At 43.8% G+C, this 7,520-nt stretch overlaps 1 long non-coding RNA gene across 1 annotated transcript in view; it reads right to left on the bottom strand.

The window, feature by feature from the left end:
• Positions 1-4,258: 4,258 nt before the first annotated feature.
• LOC308477008 overlaps positions 4,259-7,520 on the bottom strand; it is a 44,666-nt gene continuing 41,404 nt past the window's right edge. The window contains exon 3 of the long non-coding RNA XR_013986338.1: positions 4,259-4,325. This is a non-coding gene — a long non-coding RNA (uncharacterized lncRNA). The remainder of the gene's footprint in view (positions 4,326-7,520) is intronic.

Below are 7,520 nucleotides of genomic sequence, written 5' to 3'. Positions count from 1 at the left end.
AATTGATGATAATAATAAAAAAAAATTTTAAAATCTCTGTGCACTCTTACTGGAATTGCCGTCTTTCACTGTTTTGTTTCCTGTGTGTTTTAATGGAGCAAACATTAAGCTGGTGAAGTTCTTTCTGGCCTGGAGATGCAGTATCTCTGATTAACTTCTAAGGGTATAAGAATTGGTCCAAGGTGAGGGGGAAATGGCAATCTTATCCCCTGTGTACATTTCCCTATAGCTGGGAATAGACTTCTTATGACATTTGAGGAGGAAAGGGGCGTCAACTCAGCTCAAATAGCATAGCACTATTGTTCAAGGTGATAAATCACTGCAGCTAAAAGCCAACAATCAATCTGTGCTTGTGACTTTTGCAAACCTGAGACAGCAAAGGCTTACTAGCAGAACAGACTGATGCCAAGGAGATAACACTTGACACACCTGACCCATGTAAACAAAACTTATTGTAAAAACACATTAATAGGGCTTCTCACTCACTTGCCAGCCACCCTTTCCCTGCCCTTCATTCATTGTCACAGCCCTGATGTAGAAATAAGGGTGTGTCCTTAAATGCCATGTTATCAGCTGGGAGTCAGATTCTTGGAAAAGAGAACTGGGATTGTGTGGCAGAGTCTAAAACCAGTTGCTGCATCATGGGAGATGAAGTAGATAAGTGGCAGATAGTATCATGTAGGACAATTCAGGTGTGGCTGAAGAAGAAAAGGACCTCCTTAGTAGCAATGCTCATGATCTTTCTGTTTCGTGGTTATGAATCAGTGATATCACTAGGACTTTCAATTTTAGACAAAAGTTGTGCATGTGATGTGCCTGAGACAAATACTCACTAAGCCACCAACTATTCACTTGGCTGTTGTTTTCGCAAGTATCTTCTCCAAGTAACATTTTCCTCTTCGTCCTTCCTGTCCCCAGCCACATTTCCCCACACTGCTAGTTTTCTAGAAAAAGAGGTGCCAGAACTCACCAGGAGCAGCTCCCTTGTTCTCTTAGAATGGCAATGGTGCCCACCTGAGAGGTGCCAAAACCCAACTGAGAGGTGCCAGAACTGAGTTCCGGCTGAAAAAAAGCCCTGCTGCTACTTAATCTTATTGGCCATGGCAAATTGTGACTTAATTATGAGCATCTGTGATGGCACCACATGGCATAGTAGCATCAGTAACCCTGAGAACAGTGAGGGCTACCCAGCATAGAGAACATCCTGTTTTGCAGAATGAAAGAGAAGAGTAGGCATGTATTGAGGAGGCTGTTCCCATGCCATGTACTTATATAGAGTACGCATAAGGCATGATGGGATAGCTTTTATAGCCTTCTCAGTGGTGGTGCCTCAACTATGAAGTGCTCTCCCTAAGGAGATTCATCTGGCATCTGCTTTGGGGTTATTTCAGCACCAGGTCCTTTTGCCTTCCCAGGCTTTTAAATCTGTTCTGCTTTATCTCTGCTCATTGATTTTCTGTTGCTTTCTTTCGGTTTTATTTCTAATAACTTTTCCTTGTTTAGATTTAATTTGCTTTTATTATTGCAATTTTGATTATTTTTTTAATCCACTTTGGGAATGCATTGAATGACAGAATATACCTCTCTAAAATGAATGAATAAATTGATATTCATTTAGGCTGCAGATACCTCAGAGTTAAAGCTTTTGCAAACTGATCACTGCTTTAAGAGCTAAACCCACGATACCACTGCTTGTGGTTTGGCCAGTTCTATGTCCTTTCCCATTCATAAGTAGCTGGTGGTGACTCTCAGAGGCACAATTGCCATGTGTAGTAAATTACGTATGAAGATTGCCCAATGCACCTCTCCTGTGATATAGTTTACATTAAATTGTTAATCACGAACACAGTCCTTCTCAGCATGTAATTGAATACTGAGCCAAGAGAGAAGCATTTAAATGAAACCTCCCACAAAGCTTCAGATATCTTGGGGAGTTCAAAAGAAAAGAAGTTGTGCTATTAAAACAGAAGTTTGCAATTAAAAAAGCCAAACACCTGTTCCAAGTTACAGCTGACATTAATTTGTTCTCCAGAATTATTATCGGCAAACCTGGACATCAAATGTTGTGATGATGTTCTTAAATACTTGCCAAATAGTCATTGAATAACACACACACACACATCAATGTTATTTGATTCCAACATTTCCAGTTTTGACAATTTATAGTTGACATGCAATGGCATTCTTTGTTTGACTGTAATAGCAGACATGCAGTAGAATGCAGCATTTGAATGCTTTTGAGATTTAATATTTGATGCCTCCTAGACATTCAACACTTAACTCTAGTTTGTTTGTTTGTTTGTTTGTTTGTTTGTTTGAAAAAACTCATTAGTTAAAGAATCTGTAACAATCCATTATCTACCTTTAATTGATGGGTAGCCCTAAATAAAAAGTTCTAGAAATGCACACACACCCTCAAAGGAGGGGAGATGTAACTATCAGGATTTTTTTCCTTTTCTTTCAATTAATGTGCATGTTGCGGAGGGGATTGGAAAGACACGGTTAATTGTTTGTTCTCATGATTTTTCCAATCCTTCCTTTCCCTTTTATTAATTCTGTCTGAATTTTACATGGCTCTCCAGAGACTGGCACTCGGGCTTCACCCTGCCTTCTCAATCAGCCTCTTCTTTTTGCCCAGGGAGTGCTGCCTGATATGCATCTCTACAGGATCAGTGAGCTGAGTTTTAAAACCATGAAGCCAGTCCTCTGGTTCATTGCACAGCACATGTTTCCCAGCACCACTGCCCTGCTTCTACTTTTGCTTTTTAATTATTTAAGGCCATTGAACAACTTTGCTTGTTTCCTTTTGAGAGGCCTGTTTAGTATGCCATTCTTAATCTGCTTTGTTTCAGTCACATGGATTTCTTGTTTTACTGCATTGAAGGCACCAGCTGCATTCATAACCATGCTGAATACTCTATGTTCTTATTGGGTGGGGGGGTCACAATATGCCAAGAATTCAAGACACCTCTCTAAACTGAATTTAATATCCTAGCTTCCTTTGGTCCACTAGTTCAGCTCCCCCCCCCCCTTTTGGTTTAGCTTCATGACCTCCATCCCTACATTACCTAGAATGCATTGCAATAGCCTTGCATTGCTTACAACCAAAACTACTTTTAATATCAAGCTGCTCCCCTTAGGCTTAATGTGTGATCCAGGTTCTGTGAGTGATTGTCAAGAGCGAGCCAGCAGTAAATCACACTGTGCAAGTTGGAGTCAACTCTTTATTAGCAAAAACAAAATCAACACAGGAGTGTCAGGCCTAATGAGCACAGCAACTCATCTCTGATAGGTCTTGCCCCCATGAAGCAGTTGCTGAGACTGAATGTCCCCACCTCCCCACAGCTGTCTGAATTCCCACTTCTCCAGGGGTTCCCCACCCCTCCAGGCAATTGGAGACTGTGTCTGTGTATCACCAATCTCTCCTCCACCCTTTTCATGCCTCTACTGGTTCTGGGAGACAAGTGAGGAGAGGAGCTTGTAACAGTAGGAGGGGGAGACACCTGTGACTCTTCACCAGCCGGACTCATCTTGGTCTCTCTTCTCCCACCCTCCTGCTTCAGCTTCTGCCTCTGATTCTGGACTTCTCTCTGCCACAGGCTCCCCCAGCTCACTAAGCCCTTACCTCCTCAGCTTCTGACACCTCTTCATTCCAGTCTTTTCCCTCTGACCACTCATTGTTGTCCCACCACCACTCCCCAGGCTCTGAGCCTTCTTCTCTTGGTGGTTCCCCAGCTGGTTCTTCCCACTATTCCTCTGCATCCATGACAGCGATGTATCCATGATAGCCCATCTATTTTGTGGTCTGAGTCAAAAAGGGGTGGGCAGGCTTTAGATGTAAACACAACACTATTCCGATGCTTCTCTCCCCTTCTCTCTCTCTCTCTCTCTCTCTCTCTCTCTGTATGTGTCTCCTCCTCCCAGCCCCCAGTCATGTGTAGAATCACTTACGTTATCAACCTAAGAAATGTTTATGTTTGAAGTATAGCCCAGCTGGTACCTCACACTCTCTTGGTACCAACACTTTCAAAAAGTCTTGCTGCATCTTTCAGATGCCAGTTCCTGCATCCAGATATTCCACCCTTGTTCCATGATGCCACCTGGATCAGGTAACTTCTATCTTCCTTGCTCCTGCTGCTGGGCAGTGACAATGTTATTTTCCATCAACTGTTTCTCAGCCAACTAGAGTTAATGCATGGGGTGGGTGGTATCTTTTTATGCCATCATACCATCCAAGCTGCAAGGTGCTGAACGTTATGATGCTATAGACCACCCATTTTCAGCTTCACAGAAACGCCAACACTATGATAATTGTTTCAGGTCAGCTGCAGGTAGGAGAAGGAAGGCAAAATATCTGTATCAGACTTGCGCAGGACTTTTTAAAGCAGCACCCAAAATAGAAATGCAGACATTGTCAGCAGCCTGAAAGAGCACGCTGTCCTCATTCACTGAAGTTGTGGGTGTTCCATTCTGTTGTCGCAGATGCTCCTGCTACACACAATACAAATGAGATGTGGAAGAATAACAAAGCCTCATAATGAAAGAAGAAAAGAACCCCATCCTCTCACAGCCATGGCAAACAAAAACACAAAATGGCTAGGAGAGCCTGCGAGTCATCAATACCCACCCATCTGCTACCTTTTTCTTTTTTTAGAGAGAAGCCATGAATATGTAGTTTTAGAGAATAGTAAAGGTGCAACAAAACTGAACATTTAAGCTACAGTCCTACTCCCACTTACCTAGGAGGAAGCCCCGTTGTATTCAATACCAGTTGCTAGGAATCACAGTTGAGAGTGCTGTTACACTCAGGTTCCACTTTGGGGCTTCCCGTAGGCATCTGGTTGGCCACTGTGAAAACAGGATGCTGAACTGGATAAGATGATGGCCTGGTCCAAAGGACTCTTCTTATGCTCTTAATAGGACTTTTTTCTGAATAGTTGTGGTTAGCAAGGCTGGCACTTCCATGAGGTGAGGTGAAGCAATTTGCCTCAGGCAGCAGATTCCCTTCCCTACCGTTGCACCACTGGTAGTTCCACCCTGGCTTTGCCTGTGCAACCACACTGCAGAGCCCTTGCCCTCACTGCTCACACTGCACCCTTGCTGTTGCATTGTGGGGATAGTGTGAGCGCAGACACAGACAAGGTGGCAGCATGGGCAAAATAGCAGGGAAGGGAGGGGCTTATAACTAGGGGGTGGAGTCTGGGGGATTTTGCCTACAGTGGCAAAACATCCTGGGTCACCCTTGGTGGTTAGGCTGCACTGTTAGGCTGCAATCCTGTACTCACTTCCTTGGGGGTAAGCCCCACTGGATGCCATGTATAGGACTAACCACACCTGGCCCTGCTTAAATTCTGCTTTCACATAATGCCTGAATCATAGTTCCATCTCTGTGGTATATGCAGTGACTCATTTGAATAAATGCATTCTGGCAGCAGTGATTAGAATTCTGAAAAGCCAGCATAAATATTTTGCAAACATGTTGCTTTAAAATATTTATTTATAGGCCATCATACCTTCTGGCAGAAAAAAATTTAAACAGGTTTATTTTTAAATCTGCCAGACCAAGAATCAAAAAGTATTTGATATATACAAGTTCATTGCGTGGTGGCTGGGGGGGGGGGTGTCCCCCACCCCAAAATCTTACTATTACAATGCTTGCCAGCTATATCATATTACAGTGGTACCTCTGGTTATGAACTTAATTTGTTCCAGAGGTCCATTCGTAATCTGAAACTGTTCTTAACCTGAGGTACCACTTTAGCTGGTTGGGACGCGGGTGGCGCTGTGGGTAAAACCTCAGTGCCTAGGACTTGCCGATCGTATGGCCTGTGGTTCGAATCCCCACGGTGGGGTGAGCTCCCGTCGTTCGGTCCCAGCTCCTGCCCACCTAGCAGTTCGAAAGCACTCTTAAGTGCAAGTAGATAAATAGGGACCGCTTTATAGCGGGAAGGTAAACGGCGTTTCCGTGTGCTGCGCTGGTGCTGGCTCGCCAGCTGCAGCTTCGTCACGCTGGCCACGTGACCCGGAAGTGTTTTCGGACGGCGCCGGTTCACGGCCTCTAGAGCGAGATGAGCACGCAACCCCAGAGTCGGACACGACTGGCCCATACGGGCAGGAGTACCTTTACCTTTACCACTTTAGCTAATGGGGCCTCCTGCTGCCGCCAAGCCGCCACCGCGCGATTTCTGTTCTCATCCTGAGGTAAAGTTCTTAACCCGAGGTTAGCGGAGTCTGTAACCCAAAGTGTTTGTACCGCTGTATATCTTTGATAAAAATAGAATAAGTGTGAACAATGGGTGCAAATGGAGAATGTAGACATAGAGGGCACCCCATTAAGTGTTCTTCCTCTTTGGAAGCACAAGTTCCATTCCAGCATTGGTTGGAGAACACATTTTCCCTAGGAATGTTTAGAATTTAGATTAAGTGGGTGGTGCACTTAGCATCAGAGATGTCCTTTATACCACTGCAGTACAGCCTGCTATTCAGAAATAAGTCCTATAAAATAGCCACATGGAGATCTTGCCAATAATATTCTTTGATGGACTGTTTGAAAGTTGGTAAACCCTTGGGTATAGATGACATTGAGATATGTTTAGATACTGAACAACTTCCATGGTTTTTAGGATGCTAGTTGAGATCCCTTCTATTTGGAACACAGTAAAAAAAAAAGGCTGCTACTAGACAGCTGACTTTGTTGGAGGAAATAATCAAGGGACAATAACACATACAATGGGCTCAGTTTCTCTGCTACACAAAGTTTTAATCAATATCGCATTTGGCTCCATCCAGAGAGACACTGGTGGGAATTCAATCGCAACACTCCCCTCGCAGAAGAGGAATGGAAGGGGATATGGCCCCAGACACATTGTAGATCACAGTCAGCCCAGAGAAAATAGCTCTCATTGAAAGTGGTCCATGGCTGAACATGATGACAGCTTTCAATTATACAGCCATGCAGTTCACCCATATGCTGGAGGGGCTGCCAGTGGTAGGCACCTAAAGGGACATGTGGTGGAACAGTGCTAAAGTCTCAGAATTCTGGACTAAGGTGTTTAGCACTGTGCTAACACTGCTATGGAGAGTAGGAATCTCTCTCCCAAACCTTTCTCTCTGACAAAATAGGCACACAATTTAGGAATTTCTGGCTTAATTAACTGGCAGTTGAAGAACACTAAAAGAAGATAAGGTTTCCCTTAAATTATAGCCACGTTACCTCTAATTGACTGAGTTTATGGTTAAACAAATCCTGTGGCAGTCTGTCAAGGGGGAGCATTAATCTTGGAGCCCCTGAGGCAGATCTCCTCCTGCATTAACAATATTTCCGTGGCTTCCCACTCTGAATGGTAGCTGAGCAAGGTAGCTTAATTTTATTGGTTTATGGAAATGCAGGATTTCTTAAGAACATTGCTGAGCACACTTGAGAGAGTTATTCCCTCTGTGGGATTCAGCCTTATATTAACCCACAGTCTGAAATTGACTTTCAGGAATTGTAACATTAATTTTGCCCTGCTTCATTATTC

The sequence above is a fragment of the Podarcis pityusensis genome, assembly GCF_964106645.2.
Source record: "Podarcis pityusensis genome assembly, chromosome: 5".
NCBI classification, from domain to species: domain Eukaryota; kingdom Metazoa; phylum Chordata; class Lepidosauria; order Squamata; family Lacertidae; genus Podarcis; species Podarcis pityusensis.
This window is presented reverse-complemented; position numbering and strand designations above follow the sequence as displayed.